Source organism: Camellia sinensis, chromosome 11 (assembly GCF_055761805.1).
Source record: "Camellia sinensis isolate YWXY chromosome 11, ASM5576180v1, whole genome shotgun sequence".
NCBI classification, from domain to species: domain Eukaryota; kingdom Viridiplantae; phylum Streptophyta; class Magnoliopsida; order Ericales; family Theaceae; genus Camellia; species Camellia sinensis.
In genome coordinates this window covers 107857284-107878890 of record NC_138971.1, presented here as the reverse complement: position 1 = coordinate 107878890, position 21607 = coordinate 107857284, and the positions used below count along the sequence as shown (strand labels likewise).

At 37.2% G+C, this 21607-nt stretch overlaps 1 pseudogene across 1 annotated transcript; it reads left to right on the top strand.

Annotated features, from left to right (window-relative positions):
• Positions 1-1462: 1462 nt before the first annotated feature.
• Positions 1463-6088, top strand: LOC114266988 (glutathione S-transferase U18-like; annotated as a pseudogene). The gene is made up of 2 exons (XR_014345323.1): positions 1463-2105; positions 5510-6088. The product of XR_014345323.1 is annotated as a glutathione S-transferase U18-like (transcript).
• The last annotated feature ends 15519 nt before the right edge of the window (positions 6089-21607 follow it).

The window sequence follows — 21607 nt, the reverse complement described above, 5'->3', positions numbered from 1 at the left end:
CCCATTCTTTTTCTCTCTCTCTCTCTCTCTTCTTTGTACCATCCACGTCTACAGTCATAACATAACTACCTATACTATTGTTCCTATTTTGCTTTTATCTTGAGTGTGAGAAAGTAAGAAAAAAATGAATTATGCCATTTTAGGTATTCCAAAATATTTGAGATGTCATGAGTATTAGTATTGTTTTTTCATCTATTTATGCAACAGATCCTTAATGGAAGGTTTAGATGAATACAAATTGATAATTTAGATAGCAAAGTATAACATTTTTTAGTTGAGGGAGATAAAAGAATATTATGTGTAGTTTAAGAGGATAAAGTGTAATTTGCCCTAAGGGTATTTTCATCATAAATGTCCAGATTAAAAAAAAAAAATGGTGGATGAGAAGGGTTATAATCTTTAGGTCACATTGGACAATAGTTGAGAAAGGTAAAGTGCAATTTTCCATTTTTTTTTTTTAATTGAACTCACTCAATTTTAAAATATAGGCAAAATTACATCATTGATCCCTCTAATTTGAGTAAAATTTCATTTTGACCAAAGTGAAATTCAAAAAAAAAAAAAAAAAATTGTAGGGAGAACTAATGTCATGAATAATGAATTACACCAATGGTCTATATAGGTGCTGTTTGGTATAGCTGTTAAAACAGATTATAGATTATAACTTAACAGATTATAGATTATGACTTTAATCAGAAGCTGTTAATCTGTTTGGTGTAACTGTTGGATTATAGATTTAAATTGCTGAGTAGTGTTTGTTAAATAAGCTGTGAAATAACTTTTTCAATTAACTTTTATTTTTTATTATTCACTATTTGTCTACATTTCACATAAAAAATAATAATAATATTCTATAGTCCATTTGGGTCTTTTTCTATTTTTTAAAAAATAAAAAATAAAAAAAAATCTAAGAGTATAATCGTGAATTAACATGTCCACAGCAGAAGCTGATAATTAGAAGTAAGGGGTGAACAGCTTCTCAGAATCAGCTTTTTTGACTTAAAATAAGTTGTTAGAATCAGAACCTCTTTGAAATAAGTTTAACCAAACAGTCTAAAATAACTTTTTAAAAGTCAGAAGCCATAAGTTGACTCCAAAAAGCCCCACCAAACACCCGCATAAGTTTCTTTTGAATTATACTTTGATCCCCTCTAGTTTTGCATGTGATTTTTTTACCCTTTTAAAATGTTATCGGCACATAACAGAGGGATAGTATTGCAACAAAACTAAAAATATAAGGTTTAATTTGTTGGAATTGAAAGTAACATGTTGCTTAAACTATAGGGACTAATAGTGTTACTTACCGTTATTTCTTTTTCTGTTCAAAATGTTAACTACACATGACGGAAAGATAATATTACAAAAAAATTGAAAATATGAGATTCAAATTAAAGTTATAGAGACTAAAGTAACATTTCTCACTTCAATTATAAAAACTAATAGTGTGGTTTACCCTTTTATTTATCACAGTTTATTGATATGCTTTCAACCAATCTGTCTTTTGTTGAATTTGTGTTCAACCTGCAACACAAAATTTTATATTGTTTATTTATTTATTTTTGGAATAGAACAAGAACAATTACTCAGCATCAATAAGACAAGCTAGCTCTTTCTTTCATAGATTGGCCCGATGGAATTGTTTGTAACATGTGATTGTCCCTTTCTCTTTCTGCCGGCATCTATGGTTGAAATGGTGCTGATGGCATCAATAAACATCAATATTTCAATTGCTTCAACTTTTCAGTACAATTAGGCCTCTGTTGGTGTAGATTGGAGATTTAGCCGCCATGGCAAAAAATGAGGTAAAACTTCTAGGTTCATCTGCAAGCCCATACGTGAACCGGGTACAGATTGCCCTCAACTTAAAGCCCATCAACTATGAGTTCCAACAAGAGAACCTGGCTTCCAAAAGCGATCTCCTCCTTAAATCCAACCCTATTTACAAGAATATCCCGGTTCTAATCCATGTTGACAAGCCTATATGTGAGTCCCTTATCATCGTTCAATACATTGATGAGGTTTGGACCTCTGGTCCCTCCATCCTCCCTCCTGATCCTCACGATCGCACCATTGCTTGTTTCTAGGTGGCCTATATTAATGACGAGGTATGGTTCTTCGAATCTTCTTGTTACCGATTGATGTAATGAAATTTTGTAAGGTAGAACACGTGCCACAAAAATATTCTATCTTCATTTTCATTTTTTTAAATTGGGTAAAAAAAAAAAAACACTCATCTTTTTTTCTATTGTTCTTTCTATTTTTAAGGTGAAAATATATTATTAGTATTTATTTTTCTTAAATTAATTTCTATTTAAAAAATATTAAACTAAACCAAACAGAGTAATTACAAGTTGTAATTTACAACTCTCTATAAGTCAAAAGTACAACCTTCTATTGTGTCGGCTCACAAATGAGTACCAGAAAGACCAGAACAAAAGATAAAGAATGGACTTTTGAAGTTGAGAGAATTGTTTGGCCCATGCTTCCCATTGCGGGCTCGTTTTGATGGTCAAAATATTTATTTTTTAGGACCTTTCGCAAGGATGGATGTAAGGGGGCAAAATTTTAAAAATATCATATATTATCTTAGAAAATTTAAAATTATAAGGATTTGTACCCTCAAAGATACTTTCACACCCCTATAGTGATAATCTTGGATCCATCTCTAGTCTCTGTGTATTTTATCCGTGAAAAAGATTAAGTCGATTTGATAATCGTACCATTTTTATTTTGTTGCATTTGTCTCAAAAAAATAGATAACAAATGTGTTTTTAAAAATAAACTATTCATTTTTTTTTTTAGACAAACACAATAATATGAAAAATGTTATGATTGTTGAATCATTCTAAATTTTTTAAATGATGATACAAAATGAATGATTTGGATTGTCGAAATGAGACATGTAGTGTCCAACTAATTCTCTCAAGTTTAAAATTTTAAATTTGAGAAATATCCAATCCAGAAAGGAGCTCTCTCAGATCCATGTTATTCTTCGAAAACTTTTTAGCCCATAAGGTTTAGATTTACATGGACAATAAAAGTAAAGACTTAGGGGTTGTTTGGGTTATTTTAAATAAGTGTACTTTTTGTCTTTTTAAACTAAAAAGTTGAGAAAAAAATATGGATATTTGTGTTAACTTTTTGACTTTTTATAAAAAAAAATGTGTATTAAAAAATTATATAAATAAGTGTGTAGGAGAAGTTAGTGAAGTAGGTCGTACAGGTTGGGCAGTGCAGTCGGCTGGGTAGAAGATGAGAAAAGTTGCCTCCTTTTTCGGGCTTTAATTAGATGGTATTGTTCGGCCTGTGAAGGCCCATCACGGGTCCTATTTTTCTAATCGAAACCGTCAATGTATAGAACTCTTCGAGTACTATATGCTTGTAAAAAATCACGTTGATTGAATATCGATAGCTATCTGATCGTGTTATTTTTTTTGTCAACTGTTAACTATAACACTATCCATTTTTTATACAAAATTGATTTGATCATGTAGTTAGCAATATCTGATAGATGTGATTTTTTACATGCATATAGTACTAGACGAGTTCTACATATTAACGGTTCAGATTATCAAAACATGACCCATGGTGGGCCCCCACGGGCCCAACTTTACCATCCAACTTAGTGAATATACACATGTAATTTTTTTTTCTCTTTCACTGCCTTTGCTTTCACGTCAGTACCTAGAGTGGCGTGAAGTTGATTTGTATTTTAATATTATATATATATTAATTTTTTTATATTTTTTTGGGTAAATAGTGATAACTTGTTAACTTTTTGACTTTTTTTAAAGTTCCCAAACCAGGCCTTAGTAGCATTAGAAAGTAGGGTTAATTAGTGAGGAATATGTTTTGATGATAAGAATACGCGTTCAAAGTCGTTGGAAAAGCCATCGGTGGCCTACAATGGTGGCTGGTAGCGATGACATAGAAAAATAGGTGACATTGGATAAATAGGTGAATAGATATGTGACACGTGTATTAATGCGTGATATTTGGATAGATAGATAAATTTTTTAATAAATAGTTTTTTTTTTAGTGTTACTATTAGTAACCCATCAATTATTTTGGACCTCCAATTTTTTAGCTTTTTTCTGTTACAATAATAATCTCAAATGAAATTACTAAAAAGGACATTAATAATTTTGAGACACCCTCTCTCACAATTAAGTCCATGTAACCACTACATTACGAGTTAGGGTTTATAAGAACACTCACTTCAATCATCACCCAACCATCTTCTCCAAATCCCACCTTTAAAACTTACCCATCCTCAAAACCTTGAAAACCCTTTGACGTAAATATTATAACTGTAATAATGGCAATCATTTGATTACCTACACTTCTCGAGCAATGACAATGAGTAGAAGTTTTTCCGGTAACCACACGCTATAAGACGAGAGAAGTACAACAATAAAAGCTCAGAGGAGGTTCATAACTTTGATGGTGTTCTTAGCTCAGAGGAGATTGACTTTGTAAGAGTAAGTTTCTTAAAAAAAATGACAAAAATAATAAAATTGTTTGTCATTTTTTCAGGACTAAACTCCTAAACATATGGCCGAAATTTGGAAACACAGGCCCAAAGACTGTTCATTTGTTCAGGAACAAATAACATATCTTATTTGTTCGGGAACAAATAATCGAAACTTGTGGAGATCGCAGAACCCACAAAAGGAAAATTTTGAATCAACAACTAAAAAACCTACATTTATTTTCTTAGGTCATGAACAAGTATGTGGAGATAAAATAATAATCACTTTTGTAGGTTTTGTTAGGGTTTTTCTGGGAGAGACGCTTTTTGGGGTGTGTGGGTGTGCATTCAATTAAATGGGTGAAATGTTTTCATAAAGATAATTTTGGGGGAAGAAAATTTTTTTTAAGAGTTCTAAGATTTATAAGTGGGGATCCAAAGAAATGAGGGGTCCAAAATAATAGATGGAGTGCTAATAGCAGTACTCTTTTTTGGACAAATTAATGTCTTTTTTATCTAAAAGTTTAAAAAATAGACTTCTGAATGCCCTAGAAAGTAATTAGCTAAGGCAGTTTGTTGCTAATTATGTATAATTCAATTAAAATTAGAAAATTTCTATTAAAGAGAGTATTTGATCGAAGCTCAAATTTAGATTCTATAAAGAAAAAGAAAAGTGCCAAAACAAAGGACACTAAAAGAATTAAAAAAATAGTAAAAGTTATAAACAAGACAAAATTTTTTTTTTTTCTAAAATGAAAAAATCACATATTTGGAAGCTTGAACAATAAAATTCGCTTGGATTCACTAATTTAATCGATAAGCCATTTCCAATCGAACATGGGCTTTTCAGAGCAAATCTCTCAACATTGAGCTGAAATCAAAATTACTATTTTGTCACTTGAAGATCAAGCTGCTCTAAGAATTGGACTGTTATCAAGTGTCTACATCAACAATGCTGTATAGACAAAACATTATATCAAAAAAAATATTTGAAGTGTCAGCGCTATATAAGTGATCATAATATTGCAATGGTTGTAGTGGTTTCCATCAATGAGGGAGATTCGAAAGGCAGAAGGACATCCCACGAAATTGGTAGCGGCTGAGCGAGTGGTGGAAGGCTTGGTGTTGTTAGAGGAAGCTTTTGTCAAGTGTAGCAAAGGAAAGGCCTTCTTTGTTGGGGATAGCATTGGATATATAGCCTTAGGATGCTTCGCGAGATGGCTTAGATTTGCAGAGAAGACACATGATTTGAAGCTTCTTGATGAAACCAAGATGCCTAATGTGGTTGGATGGGCTGATAGGTTTCTTTCAAATGAGGCGGTGAAAGATGTTGTCCCAAAGATTGAGCCGATGACGGAGATAATCAAGATGCTTAAAGCCAGAGAACAAGCTCAATCTCCCAATTAACTTGACTCCTATATTTGGGTTTGGGGCAGCATTTAGTTTTAAATGTGATCTTTTCAGTTTATGCTTTTGTTGTCTCTTCGTGGAATTGCTGATGACTAAGTGTGCTTGTAGTATAATTGTCTTCCTGAGTTATATTACCGTAAGTAAAATTTCTGTCACACGATAATCGACAATGTCCTAACTCAATTTCATCAAACCAAAATCAAGTGATTGTGTGAGGTTCTAATGACAATGTAACGCCTCTAAATAATTGACATAAAGATCGGTCTAATTAATTCATTCAATCATATTAAACTTTAACTCAAGTGATTAAATCTCTATATTTGTGTTCCATTTATGTGAGAGATTTACAAGAAGGTCCACATGTAATATATGTTCAATCCTCTTACAGTTTGAATCCTTAGCATGTGAGACGATTAAAATGAAGAAAATAACAACAAAAGAATGCTTCAGGGGCTACAAATTCCAAGGCTTATGTATGGTTACGCAAAAGGTGGTTATCGAACCCACACAAGTAAAGCCCTTGGCTTGCCAAAAAAACTAACATAAAGAAAGAGTCTCATGCTCTCCAAAGATTTCCCACGCTCTTAATTAGGCGGGATTACTACATTATTTTCTGCACAAATCTATTAGGGGTGAGCATAAAACCCAGTAGAGATATCTTTAAAAAGCATATATATTTAAGTAATCTTATATATACATGAATACAATACCATGCCATGCTCCAAAATCACAAGTTTTATTCTTTTGAAAATCAAATGCAATAATCTTTTAAAGACACTTCATTATCTCAATAAATTCCCAAATTTAAATACGGGGTGACAAATACGACTCAGGTAATCCCTACACTGGTGTCTGCAAGTAGGCATAATAAGCACTACCAATCATCCACTTTACCAACTCTTAACCAAAAACACGTGGTACTTCCTCTACGCGTGTTTTCGGTCTTTCACTCTAAACACTCAAGCTAGCTTAAACAATATTATCTGGACTTACTAAACGTATTTACCCCAAAATATTTTAAGATCAACAATTGTTTTCTCAAAACAATATAATAATTTCCAAAATATAGCCATAATAAACATTATTTCAAAGCTATGAAAATGAATGAGTTGAGATGCAATTGCACAATTTTTTGCTTTGCTTCCTCTCTCTAAACTTTTTTCCACCTAGGGTTTCAGAGTTTGTGGCTACCGACGGTGGGGAGGGGTTTGCCGACAGCCTCCGGCCTCCTCTCCCCTCCCCTCTCCCTACCTCTCTCTTGCTCTTTCCTTTCCTTAGTTTGCTTTCCCATAACTTGGAAGCTTGGCTTTCCATCATCTCCCTCCTTTTGTGAGGTGTTTTTTTCCCACATCCATCCACTCTGAGAGTGGCCTTCTTGGATCCGCGCCTTCTCTGCTGCCTTCACCGCCTCTTCCTCATCATCTTCTCCATAGCTTGTTTTGCCGACGCCGGATTCGCCTCCCCCGCAACCTTCATCGCCTGTTCTCCACCTCTCCCGCGGCCTGGATCGCTTCTTCTCCACCGCCTCTTCATCACCGTTCTTCTCCACCACCGGATCTGCTGAAGTCGCTGCCAGATTTGTATAGGTGTGGGTCTGTTTTGCTTTGTTTGTTTGGTTTAGTCCTAAGTTTTTTTCCTATGGTTTGTGTTGGTTTTGGGTTTGTTTGGTTTTCTTAGAGTCCATCTGTGCGATTTGTTAAGCTTACCCTCATTGTGGTTGGGATCTATGACTTTTTTTCGGACATGCTCTATTGCCGAACTTTTATGATCGGCTCTGCTTCGCAGTACGAGCACGAGTACGATATGTACGTCTGCATATTTTCATAGTTTTCTTCCTTAGTGCTTCTTGCTTTATTTTCACTTTGTTTGGTGTAAGTTTTGGGTTGTTTGGACTCTTGAAGTGCCGTTTGGCTTTCTTAAATGACATATTTCTTCCAATCAAAAAAAAGAAAAGAAGATGCAATTGCATAGTTTCCATTACACGATTTTCTACAATGTTCATCATTTGCTCAAGATAGAATGTAATATTCAATAATTCTCCTGTCATTTTGAAATTTCCACCCATGTGACATGTTATACCATTTCATATTCACAATCACATTTATTTCCCTTTTCATAGTCAAAGCATATACATAATCATGCTATCACATAAATTTCTTAGCACAAAATGTCATCCATCCCATGGATATCTTAATCGACACAACAATAAATAAATTTTATCATTTTTCTAAGAAATTTCCAACAACTTCGTAATCATTTCAAAAAAAAAATAATTTTCCCCCAAATCTAGGGTTTGAGGAAAAGAAGGTCTTACCTTCATTTTCAAGACATTTTCCTCCATTGAATCCCAGGAGATTTACAAGTTCATAATGCCATTTTATTTGAACTTTATCGAAATAAAAGTCACTTTTCAACATTTTCGAAATCCCACATTTCAATTTTCAAATCCTCTACACAAAATCTTAACAAAAATGAAGAAGACATGCTAAAGCCATATATATAACTCAAAGAAACTCCCTACCTCAAGTTTTAGAAAGAAATTATAAGAAAGGCTTCAAAATTGCTGGCGTCAAAATCTGATCTCCACTGTACACAACGTAAACCTTGATGAGCTCTCCAATATTAATGAAGGAACTGCCAAATCTCCAATGGATTTAAGGGGATCAAGAAATTAATGAAGGTGGGAGAGTTTTTAGATGTATATTTATTTTTTGTAGAATGATCATTTCATACTTTAATGATACTGAAAATTTTATTAAAATGATAAATTATTGAAATCTTTTGATTTTTATTTGTGAATTTTAATTTTTTTTATTATACTCTATTGAAATATAATATGATAAATAAAAATAGTTTAGTTGTATTTTTTTTTATAAAAAAAAATTATAATAATAAAGTGATGGAAAAATTACAAAAACAAAATTTGAAAGATTTGATCCTTGTAACAAAATATATCATGACTTTTTAGTTTTATCAATTTGTACTCTAATGTGTTTCAGTTATTTTTATTCTAAATCATTCGCCTATGTTTATTAAGTAAAATCGATGGAAAAAAGAATATTTTAGCCATCCTCGTTTGGGAATTGACTTTTTAATTTTTTACAAAAAAAAAATAAAATGTGTAGAAAGTAAAGAGAGTGATATAATAATTTATAATGATTTTTTGGCTAAAAATCACTCTTTCTAAACAAGGAATGTAGGTATATATAAAATATCTTTAATATTGTTTTTCGTTAAGTTTAATAACTAAAATATTTTATTTTAATTGATTTTACTTAACAAAAATAGATAAATAGTTTATATTGAAAATAAAAAATAATAATAATTATAATTTGAATTGAAAAAATTAAAAATTCAAATTTATTTTGTTATAAAGGTCAATTTTTTTTTTTTCTTTTGTAATTTCACCTAAATTGATTATTGAAAGAAAGAGTTATTTTGTGTATGACTTATAAGCTCATTTTTTTTTTTGTTTATTACGAAAAGACATACAACAAAGTAGAGATGTAATGTAATGTAAATAAGTCAATAACCAACAACTTGACTTTTTTAGATGTTGTCAAAAGAGACTTTAATAAGTGTCATCCACCTCACTGGCTCATAATTGTCCCATATTTTTAAACAGGGAAATTACATGGCAGTGGAATGGAATTTTTTTTTTACAAAAAGGTTAATTTTTTTATGATTTTAATTATTAATATTTATAATGTTTTAACTTTTTTTGTAAAATATATATATATATATATATATGTATGTAAATGCACCCCACTGATATGTAATTCTGTCCTTTTTAAATTCTTAGGCATAGAAGGAAGTAAATGAAATTATAATAATAAGGGTTTACAAGTATACCTCTTGAGATTTGTTTAAAATATGAATTTTTTCTGATGATTTGAAAAATTACAAATATTTTTTTGTTAATTTTTTTATTTAATATAATTAATTAAAAAATAAAATTCTAACTATTCTCTTATATAATGACAAAATTATATGAATTATTAATTCAAATAAAATTTTGACATTATTGAAAACAATATTAATCAATTTGATGATTTATTAATCAAAAGAGGCCATTTTTATAAAATTGAAAACTTCAAAAGGAAGGATGCAATTTTTAGAACTATAAAAACAAATCGTATTTTAAATAAATCTCAGAAAATATATTTATAAATTTGGAAAATTCTACTAATACACACCCGTTAAAAATGCGTACCATATGTACCCTTAGTTATACTATTATTTATTTATTTATTTATGACTAATTTTCTTCTTTAGTTATGACTCATGAGATTTCTAATTATACCTTATGTAGTATTTGGTTATGATTTTTTTTATTTATATTATTTTAGTTATGACTAAAAAAATACGGAGTTATTTCATTTTTTTCTTTAATTATAAGGTATATATTTGAGAGGTGTGTACTATCAGGGATAGAATCAGGATTTCATTATCAGAGGGGCTAAAAGAAAATTCATTTTTTTCACCATATACATAAACACACATGCACAAATGTATGTACAATATTCTTTATAAATTATATATATATATATACATACATAGAAGAAAATTAAATACCATAGACACAATTTCTGATAGGATGAAAAAATTCTTTTATTGCAAAATTGAAATAGATTTTAAGATGGAAAAAGAATAAAATATATATTTTTTATACTGAATTATTTTATATATGAAATGACATATATTTTTAAAATTTTCTGAAAAATAATATTTTTCATAAAAACAAAAGACCATCATAATTCTTATAATCTTCACCTAATTTCGTTTTGTGTATCATAGTGATTCCCTTATAATTTTGTCTAATATACTATAAATAAGATTTGCCAATGAGAATTTGATAAAGATGAGTTGAAATTTGCACAGACCACGCGCATTGTATGGTAGTTGCACCGAGTCTAACCTCCACGCAATAACAGCTTCTAGAGAGAGTAGACCACTGCAGTCAAGTGTAAAGGGCAAGTACCCCCACGCGCAGTCAAAACAAACACCTCCACTCACCTCTAAGACTTTTTTTTTAAGTGACATTTTAAACTTATTTGTAAACTATTCAGCGTGTTTGGTTTGAGTTTTTTAGATTAAATTTTTTAAAAATTGAATTTTTTATTTTATGAAATTTTTTGTTTTTAGTGAATATTTTTAAAATTTTAAGCATTTTTTTTATTTTTTAGATGCATCTTATTTAGATGTATCTAAAAAGTAAAAAATTTATGAAAAAATATTTTAAAAAATTAATAAATACATAAAAATATGAAAAATATACTAAATTTTCATTTTTTTTTGTATTTTTGGTATTTATTGAATTTTTAAAAGATTTTTTTCACAAAAATTATACTTTTTATGTGTATTTATGTTAAGTCTGTCTAAAAATTAAAAAAATTACTTAAAATATTAAAAAAATTCAATAAAAACAAAAAAATACGGAAAACAAGAAAGTAGGATTTTTTGAAAATTGTTTTTAAAAAAACGAAACCAAACAGGCTGATTATTATTTTGAAGCAGTGATTGAGACCCTCACAAAAATTTCATCTCCACAACCCCACATCATCTTATGTGAGAGACAGAGAGGACAAACAAAACAAAAAAAAAAAACACATGAACCAATCACACACATTTTGGGAGTCCCGAGATTTTTCCTATTATTTTGTGATATTAACATAAACTGTGGTTTGAGGACGCCTTCTTTTTTTTTTTTTTTTTCTTTGAACAAAAGAAAACCACTTCATAAAGAGTTCGATAAAACTGCAAACAGAGCTTTAGGGGGGAAGAAATCCAATTACAAGGATTATAGCCACCTAAAAAAAGTTTTGGCTATCCAACGAGCAGCCTCATTGGCTTCCCTAGAGCACCAAGAGACGGACAAAAGAAATTGTCTAGCCAAAGATCTAATAACAGCAATGACAGTGCAACACTCCCAAGGTGGAGCATCTTCAGACGCACAAAGATGAATGACCCTCTTGTTATCTCCTTCAATCACCACCGAGGACAGGTTCAAGGAGCTAATCATTACACATGCAAGTCGAACAACTAGAGCCTCCCCTTGGGCTGTTGAAGAAACTGCAACCTCACAAACCAAACCGTCAACAAGGCATCCATGATCATCACGAAGCAAAACCGCAATGGCCCATTTACAAGACTTTGGTTGAATAGCCACATCACAATTTACTTTAAAAGAACCGAAAATAGGGGGTCTCTACCTAGTGTCATGTACCGACTCATTGGGGATGTGAGTTCTACACCAAGCACCTTGCAAGTGCATTAGTTTGTGAGCGGTAAGGCATGCAGGATAGATCCCTATCGCATCTCCTGGGTTGGTCCTTGGGCATAATGCACGGGGGTATGCAGTACCACTCGTGAAGCCGGCTTCTCGGGAGGATGACAAGTGCCCAGTCCATGACAAGTGGTATCAGAGCCAGCCTAAGAGGCATTGTGATGGGGACGGTACGTGGGACTTAAACCAAGCGCCTTCATTGTAGGGTCCGCACCAAGAGTGGTGTCCACGTGGGGCGGGTTTCCCGTGGGTAGGGGAACGGACAAGCATGGAGGTAAGTAGGGAAATGTCCCCCTGACGAGGGTGTCAGGGATTGGCGGCGGTAGCATGTCATGTACCGACTCATTAGGGATGCGAGTTCTACACCAAGCACCCTGCAAGCACATTAGTTTGTGAGTGGTATGACAGGCATGGTAGATTCCTATTGCATCTCCTGGGTTGGTCCTTGGGCATAATGCACGGGGGTATGTAGTACCACTCGTGGAGCTGGCTTCTCGGGAGGATGACAAGCGCCCAGTCCGTGACACTAGGCACCTCCCCAATCCTAGAACCTATGCTAGCAACAGATTGCGAAGGTGAAGATGCATGCACTTTGAGAAATTCAGTCGCATCCCTTTGCGCTTTAGCAACAACAAAGGATGGTTCCACCGAAACATGATTAAAAGTAAAAGGATGGTTCCACCGAAACATGATTAAAAGTACAATCGTTTCGAGCCTTCCAGATTTTCCAACACAACCATACAACATTACAAATAAGCTCCTTACACCTTTCAATATCATCAAATGTTTTCTAATATCACTGAGCCATTTCTGAAAAGATAAAATAGATTGATGCTCAACTCGAATGCCCAAGTCACAGCCAAACCAAACTGCCTTGGTCCTACCACATCCAAACAGCAGATGTTAAATTGATTCCGAATATTGACAATAGACCTGGCACAAATTTGAAACTAAACACCTTCTGTGATAAAAATTTTGTTTGGTGGCTAAGATGTTGTTGCATTCTCTCCAAAGGAAACGCTTCAACTTAGAAGGGATGTTGAGACTCCAAAAGAAATTCCAATACTTATCACAACATTGAAAAGAAAATGAATGTAAATCTATTGAGTGCACAGCAGTCCGATGTAAAGCACATTGATAGCCTAATTTTACAGTGTAAAAGCTTACAGAATTATGATGCCAAACCAGAGCATCATCGTTGTCCTCCATCGAAATTGGTATCAAAGCAATGGCTTCACATTCTTCCCGAGAAACTAAATGGCAAATCTTCAATTGGTCCCAAGCCTTGAGAGTTGGATTCACAACATCCTTAACAAGACTAACCGAGCTATCAACTGGTTGTCGAGATTCAATCTTGAAATCTCCCACACTAGGAATTCACTTATCATCCCAAAAACTTAATCAAGTCACCTTCATGTGGGGAAGCTTTTTCAATAACAATTTCAATTAATTTATTACAAAAAAATTTAAAGTCAACTTAAATTTAAAATAAGTTTCATCAAGAAAATTAGCTCCGAAAGAACCCATATTTGATTAAATAAGAATACCCATAATTGTATTCACAAATATTAATGTGTAGCTCAAAATCATTTTGCATATAAATTTCATAAAAGATCCATATATTGAATCTCCACCGCACCTTGGAATCCCATAAAAGGCCTGTTTGGTAGCACCTAAAAGCAGCTTAAATCAACTTTTAGCTTAAATTAAGTTATTTTGGTGTGTTGGATAAAACTTAAAGGGATAGATTATAGCTTTTATTAAGCTATTTTGAGTTTAAATTTATAAGCAACGCCAGGGGTGCTTCTGATTTGAGCTTATGCGGGAAGTTAAAACGAGGGGCATAAAATGACTTAAATGCCCTTCCCAATTGATTCTAATCACAAGTGTGCCACGTATAAAAGTCAAGAACACTCATTTTTTCTCTCTCTCACACACAGGAGAGGCGATTTCCAGCGAACCAGGGCGATTTCCGGCGAATAGGTCAATTTCAGGCGACCAAAGCTCTGTCTCTTCTCTCTCTCTCTCTCTCTCTCTCTCTCTCTCTCCGGTGTTCTCTGATCGCTCTCCATCACGATTTGAACCATCGTGATCTGAACCATCGTGATCGGCAATGTGAACCATAGTTCTCCCTCCCTCTTTGCGATCAACAGCGTGAACCTTAGCTCCCTCTCCCTCTTCGCGATTGACGCCAGCGATGAGATGAGATGGAAGAGGAGGAGGAGGAGAAGAAGGGGTTGCCGGCGTGACGACTCTCTCTCTCTCTCTCTCTCTTTATGGATCAATCTGAAACCCTAGCTCTAGTTCGTCGCTGCTGTCCCGCTGAAGCTAGGGTTTTCAGTTTTTTTTTTTTTTTTTTTTTCGTGTGTGTGTGTGTATGTATGTGTGGAGGGAGGGGGATGTTTTCAGTGTTTTTTTTTAATAAAAAATAATAATTAATGAATAAAAATAATAATTGATGTTAATTAAGCCATTAATTGAGACTAATTAATTTATAATGAAAAAAATTATACTAATTGATAATATTAATAATTTTAGTATTAATTGATGCTAATTAAGCCATTAATTGACACTAACTAATTTATAATGAAAAAATGAAAATTTTTTATACTAATTGGTACTATTAATAATTTTAGTATTAATTGATGCTAATTAAGCCATTAATTGAGACTAATTAATTTATAATGAAAAAATGAAAAAAAATTATACTAATTGGTACTATTAATAATTTTAGTATTAATTGATGCTAATTAAGCCATTAATTGAGACTAATTAATTTATAATGAAAAAATGAAAAAAATTATACTAATTGGTACTATTTAATAATTTTAGTATTAATTGATGCTAATTAAGCCATTAATTGACACTAATTAATTTATAATGCAAAAATGAAAAAAAAATTATACTAATGGGTACTATTTAATAATTTTAGTATTAATTGGTGCTAATCAAGCCATTAATTGACACTGATTAATTTATAATGAAAAAATGAAAAAAAATTATACTAATTGATACTATTAATAAAATGATAATTTTTGTAATACTAATTATATTAACTTTTATTAATGAAATAATTTTTATAAATTAAAACTGAAAAAAATGACAAAATAATCATTTTTTATATCATATAAGGGCAAAAAGGACAATTATACATAAAAATTTATTTTATAGCTTATTAACCAAACACTACTCAGCTGTTTAAATCCATAAGCCCATAGCTGCACCAAACAGGTTGACAGCTTATGTTCACAATTATAAGCCATAATCTGTTAAGTTATAATCTATAATCACTTTTTCACAACTCTACCAAATGTGGCCAAAATACCCATATATTGAATCTCAAAGGCACCTTGGAATTCTAGACAATTTTTTATTTTATTTTATTACAATAAGGGCTTGACTTCTTTCAAGTTTTAAATCGGACTGGAGAGGTATTGTTAGATTCATTGGGTTTCTTTTTGGACTATCTTTTGATAATCGAACTATTCATATTTTAAGATTCATCAAGTATATCATTTTTGCAAAAAAATCAAGTCGATTACATAATAAAAACCACTTGTTCGGATCAATTTTGTATGAAATTGATCAAAACACGTGATTTTCGTTATCTAATCGACTTGATTTTTTGCAAGTATAATATAATCGATGAACCTTAAAATGTAAACGCTTCAAATCATCGAAATTGGATCAAAAAATGGGCCTAATCAACCCAACTAGATAGTTCATTCTAATAATAGATTGAAAACAGCCAAGTCCCTTAAAATAATATTACATAACCAAAATTGTACCTAAAAATATAAATGTGTACTCAAATTCATTATATGTGGACACCACAAAGCACTTATTGAATGAGGTGTGTACGACATGCACTTTTGGTCACAACTTATATATCTTTAATTATAACCTATTGTAGTATTAATTATGATACATTATAATGTTAGTTATGACATTATTTTAGTTAGAATTTAGGATTTAATGTTTATAATTATGCCATTATGTCATGTTGAATTCTATTATTTATGATAACTAAACTCATTGACATGGATAGGCCCACAAGGCATACAGCCCACAGCAAACCACCCCAAACCCATCGCTTGGGACCAATAGCATAACCCGGTTGACAAAGCCCAGGACAGCTGGAGGCCATCTAGACATGGAGGGCCAATGGCATTCGGGCACATGGCAGGTGGAACACAGGCCACATCAGCAGACAAAGATCTGCAGAGTTATTACCACAACACATCACCATTAATGCAGCCCATCAAGGCATTTATTACGACAACACCTCCCCGTCGAAACAGAGCCCCCTCACCCTGAACAAGGTAAGCTACGACACAGGCTTTCAGCGGAAGGGGGCACGTCACAAGGGACAGTGAAATGATTACCAAAGGATATAAGCAAGAATAGAAGACAAGAGGAAGGTAAAACTTTTTATCTCTCTCTCTACATTTCCTTCTTCCTCTACTGATTCTCTCGCCGGAGGGTTCACTGGGGGACTGCCCCGTTCCCCTTTGGACTTGCTTGCAGGACATTTGGCGGAATCTTCACCCTGAACCGGAACTTGAAGAGCTTAGGCCAGTCCGACCCATCCACCCGGGACGGACTGTATTATAAGTTGGCGCCGTCTGTGGGAAGTTTGTGGTTTATTCGTGCGCTAGTTGTGTTCACTATCGCCGGAGCCCTCCTTTCTCACCGTTACCTTTTCCTCTCACTCGTCCAGGTGTATGGTCACGACTAGGTCCATGGCTTTTCACCACAATACCGCCGATCATCAAACAGACCCCTCCCATCCAAACAACCCACCACAATACATCATCGAACTCACTAACAGCATTAACCGCATGGCCGAGCAAAGCCAGGCCCTGATCAGTGCTTTACTCCAAAGAAACCTCCCCGTTCCACCTCCAGATATCCCACCCAACCAAGAAAGAACCCCAGGCCACACTGCTCCACAACCCCCTCCGCTCAACCTAGAAGGTTTACAACCCCCTCCTCTTTCACATGTAAGCCTACCACCTCCACCTCCACGCCCGTCAGTCGTAGCACTGGCTCCTAAGGGGGAAGCCAACAGTGTCCAGCCTCCATTGACCGACCATGGTGACAACATTCCCCTCTGGGACGCTGAACTCCGAGCTATGAAACTCCAACTACAAGGGGTCATGCAGAACATTTAGCACAAGCCCTCAGTCACCGCCAACTCGCCTTTTGTTGCCTCCATCCGCGACAAACCATTGCCTGCCAAGTTCAAGATGCTTACCATTAACTCCTTCGATGGCACGATGGACCCAGTTAACCATCTGGAAACCTACCGCACCCTCATGATCCTCCATGCTTTCCCTGACGAGATCATGTGCCAAGCTTTTCCAGTGACACTGAAGGGATCAGCTCGGTTGTGGTTTAGCCAGTTACCGGCGGACTCCGTCTCTACCTTTCAACACCTCAGTGACTCTTTCCTGAGCCATTTTATTGGAGCCCAGCGTCAGAGACGCCCAGCCACCCAACTCCTTAACATTCGTCAAACCGAGGGGGAGTCGCTCCGCAGCTTCGTCACCCGCTTCAACACCGAAGCCCTTCAAGTAGCAGAGAATGACGACAAGGTCATCCTCACGGCTTTCATGGCCGGCCTGCGGTCGTCCAACTTTCTTTTCTCCCTCTCCAAAAACCCTCCAACCACCATGGCAGCCCTATTATCCAAAGCCCAGAAATACATGAATGCTGAAGATTCCCTGGCCGCTCGGCGAGAGCCAACCCTTAAAAATCCGACCCCCAGAGACAAGAGGAAAGACTCAGAGCCCAGGACCGCCCAGTATCATAGCCAAACACCCCACTATAATGACCGACCGCACCGAGCCGACCGGTCGGCTCTGACCCGACCGCCCGGTCGGTTCGAGCGGTACACACCACCTCTCCCATGGAACACGTCCTCAATCAGATCCAGCGGGACTACCCCCTCAAGTGGCCCCTACCTTCACGAAACCCTTCCACTCGGAAAGATTAGTCCAAATACTGCCGTTTCCACCAAGACCATGGCTATACCACTGACGAGTGTATTAACCTCAAAGATCAGATCGAGACCTTCATACACCAGGGCCGCCTCAGCGGATTCACAGACACCCGCCCTCCACAGAGGCAAAGAACCGACCTTGCCAGGAACAATCATCGACACACACCACCCCGCAATCAAGCCCCACCTAACCAAGGCCACGATCGCCCACCACCACAGCCTCGGCCTCCAGGCAATCCCCCTCCACCAGTCGGAGAAATCAGAGTCATTTCAGGCAGCCTTGCTTGCGGGGGACCATCCCGCTCGGCTCAGAAGGCAGAGCTCAGAAAAATCAGGCAGGGCTCAGACAAAGCAGTGGCGACGGTGGACCGACCTCCCAAATAGTCAAAACAATGGATCGAACCCATCACCTTCACCGACACCGACTGTGCAGGAGTCCGTTACCCACATGATGACCCCCTTGTCATTTTCGCCATCCTCTCCAACTACAAGGTTAGACGAGTCCTCATAGACAACGGCAGCTCTTCAGACATCATCTTCCTCAATTGCTTCCGCCAGCTCAAGATTGGGGAAAAAAGCTTGTCTCCTCTCCAAACCCCTCTGGTCGGCTTCACCGGCGACCGTGTGACCTCCATCGGCTCCATCGATCTACCTATCACCATTGGCGAGCACCCGTGGCAGACCACTAAGTTGCTCACCTTTCTTGTGGTCTACTGCCCCTTTGCTTACAACATCATCCTTGACCGCACAGCCCTAAACGCCTTCCAAGCCATCACATCCACATATCATCTTGCCATCAAATTTTCCTACCGATCTCGGTGTCGGAACTGTCAAAGGAGAACAGACCGTGGCCAGGGAGTGTTATGTCGCCTCACTCAAAGAAGTCAAGTTAAAAGAGGCCATGATCATCGAAGGGCTTGACGTCCGAGACGAGGACGAGCTGGTCAGAGGTGAACCCGTAGAGGAACTTGTTGAAGTTAACATTGATCCCACCAACCCAATCAAAACTGCCAAAATTGGCAGCCAATTACCTTCCCAAGCCAAGGCCGACCTTACTGCTCTCCTGACCGAGCACAGAGATGTATTCGCCTGGACCCATTCTGACATGCCAGGCATCGACCCCTCCTTCATAACCCACCGCCTCAGCATCGAACCCCACTTTCGATCCCACCGCCAGAAGCAACGCATTTTCCATCCGGAGCGCAACACTCTTATAGCCGCAGAAGTTGACAAGCTCCTCGAGGCCCAATTCATCAAAAATGTGGACTACCCTAGATGGTTGTCCAACGTGGTCCTCGTCCGCAAACACAATGGCAAATGGCGACTCTGTGTCGATTACTCTGACCTGAACCGAGCTTGCCCCAAAGACAGCTACCCCCTTCCCCGCATAGATCTGCTGGTCGACGCCACGGCCGGTCATCAAATGCTCAGCTTCATGGACGCCTTCTCTGGGTACAACCAAATCCTGATGCACACATCTGACTAGGAACACACATCATTTATTACCGACCGAGGTACCTACCACTATTGTGTAATGCCGTTCGGGTTGAAGAATGCCGGGGCCACTTATCAACGGCTGGTTAATGCCGTCTTCCATCACCCAAAGGCCGAAATATGGAAGTCTACGTCGATGACATGCTAGTCAAAAGCAAATACTCCTCCGATCACCTCACTGACTTACGAGAAACCTTCGCCACCTTGCGCAAGTACCAGATGAAGCTCAACCCAGAAAAATGCGCCTTCGGCGTAGGATCTGGAAAATTTTTGGATTTTATGGTCAGTCAGCGCGGCATTGAAGCTAACCCTGAGAAGATCAAGGCCTTGGTTGAGATGCAGTCGCCTAGGACGGTCAAAGAAGTTCAAAGACTCACCGGCCGAGTGGCGACCCTCAACCGCTTCATTTCCCGTGCAACAGATAAGTGCCTACCCTTCTTTAAAGTTCTTCGGCAGACTTCTGAATGGACAGCCGAATCCAAAGAGGCTTTTCAACAGTTAAAGCAATGCATGGCCAACCCTCCCCTTCTTTCCCAAGCAATCACGGGCGAGCCCCTCTTCCTCTACTTAGCAGTATCGAGCACCGCAGTCAGTGCAGCTCTCCTCAGAGAAGATGGCTCAATCCAACGACCAGTCTATTACATCAGTCGGGCTCTCAAGGGAGCGGAGCAGAACTACCCCTTACTAGAAAAACTGTCTCTGGCCTTGGTCATTGCCTCCAGACGTCTTCGCTCATACTTCCAAGCCCATTCCATAGTGGTCCTCACCGACCAGCCCCTGAAAAAGGTCATGCAGCAACCAGAACTCTCAGGTAGACTGATGCAGTGGTCAGTAGAACTCAGCCAGTTCGACATCTCCTACCGCCCTCGGACAGCAATCAAGGGACAGGCTGTAGCTGACTTCATCCTGGAGTTCACCAATCCGACCCCGACCACTACCCCTCCGCTCCCACCAACTCCAACAGAGCTAGAAGATCCTCATTCTTGGACTCTCAATGCCGACGGTTCGTCTCGACAAGAAAGAAGTGGTGCCGGCCCCATCCTCACCTCCCCCGAGGGCGGTTACTTCAAATGTGCCCTCCGTTTCTTGTTTGAAGCAAGCAATAATGAGGCCGAGTATGAGGCATTGATAGCAGGACTCCATCTTGCCAAGGACATTGGGGTCAGCCACCTCCGAGTATTCAGCGACTCCCAGCTCGTCGTCGGTCAGATAACGGGGGACTTCGATGCCAAGGAAGACACAATGCGAGCTTACAGGGACATGGCACTCCCCCTTACTCGCCTCTTCACTACCTTCCACATCAGGCACATTCCTCGGGCGGAAAATTCCAAAGCAGATGAAATGGCTCAGTTGGCCTCTGCTGACCATCCTAATCTCAGCCATGTTGTCCGCCTCAAATACCTACACCACCCGGCCATTTCACCCGACCTGCAAGTTGTACAGTTCATCCAAAACGAACCCATCCCTTGGGCATCCGATATTCTCCTATTCTTGACCACGGGGACACTCCCAGATGACCAACAGCAGGCAGCCAAAGTCCGATCGCGAGCATCCAATTACATCATTATCAACGGTGTATTATACAAGCGCGGTTTCTCCCGGCCATATCTACGATGCCTCAATCCAGCTCAAGCAACTTATGTAATGCAGGAGATCCATGAGGGAATTTGTGGTAATCATTCAGGTGGCAGGTCCCTTGCCCACAAGATACTCCATACTGGGTATTTTTGGCCAACTCTTAATCAGGATGCGACCGACTTCGTGCTCAAATGCGATAAATGTCAACGCTTCGCCAACATCCCCCATGCTCCCCCTACAGAGTTAATCGCACTCTACAGCCCTTATCCGTTTGCCAAGTGGGGGATCGACTTGGTTGGTCCACTTCCCACCGGTTGAGGCCAGACCAAGTTCGCGATTGTCGCCATTGATTACTTCACCAAGT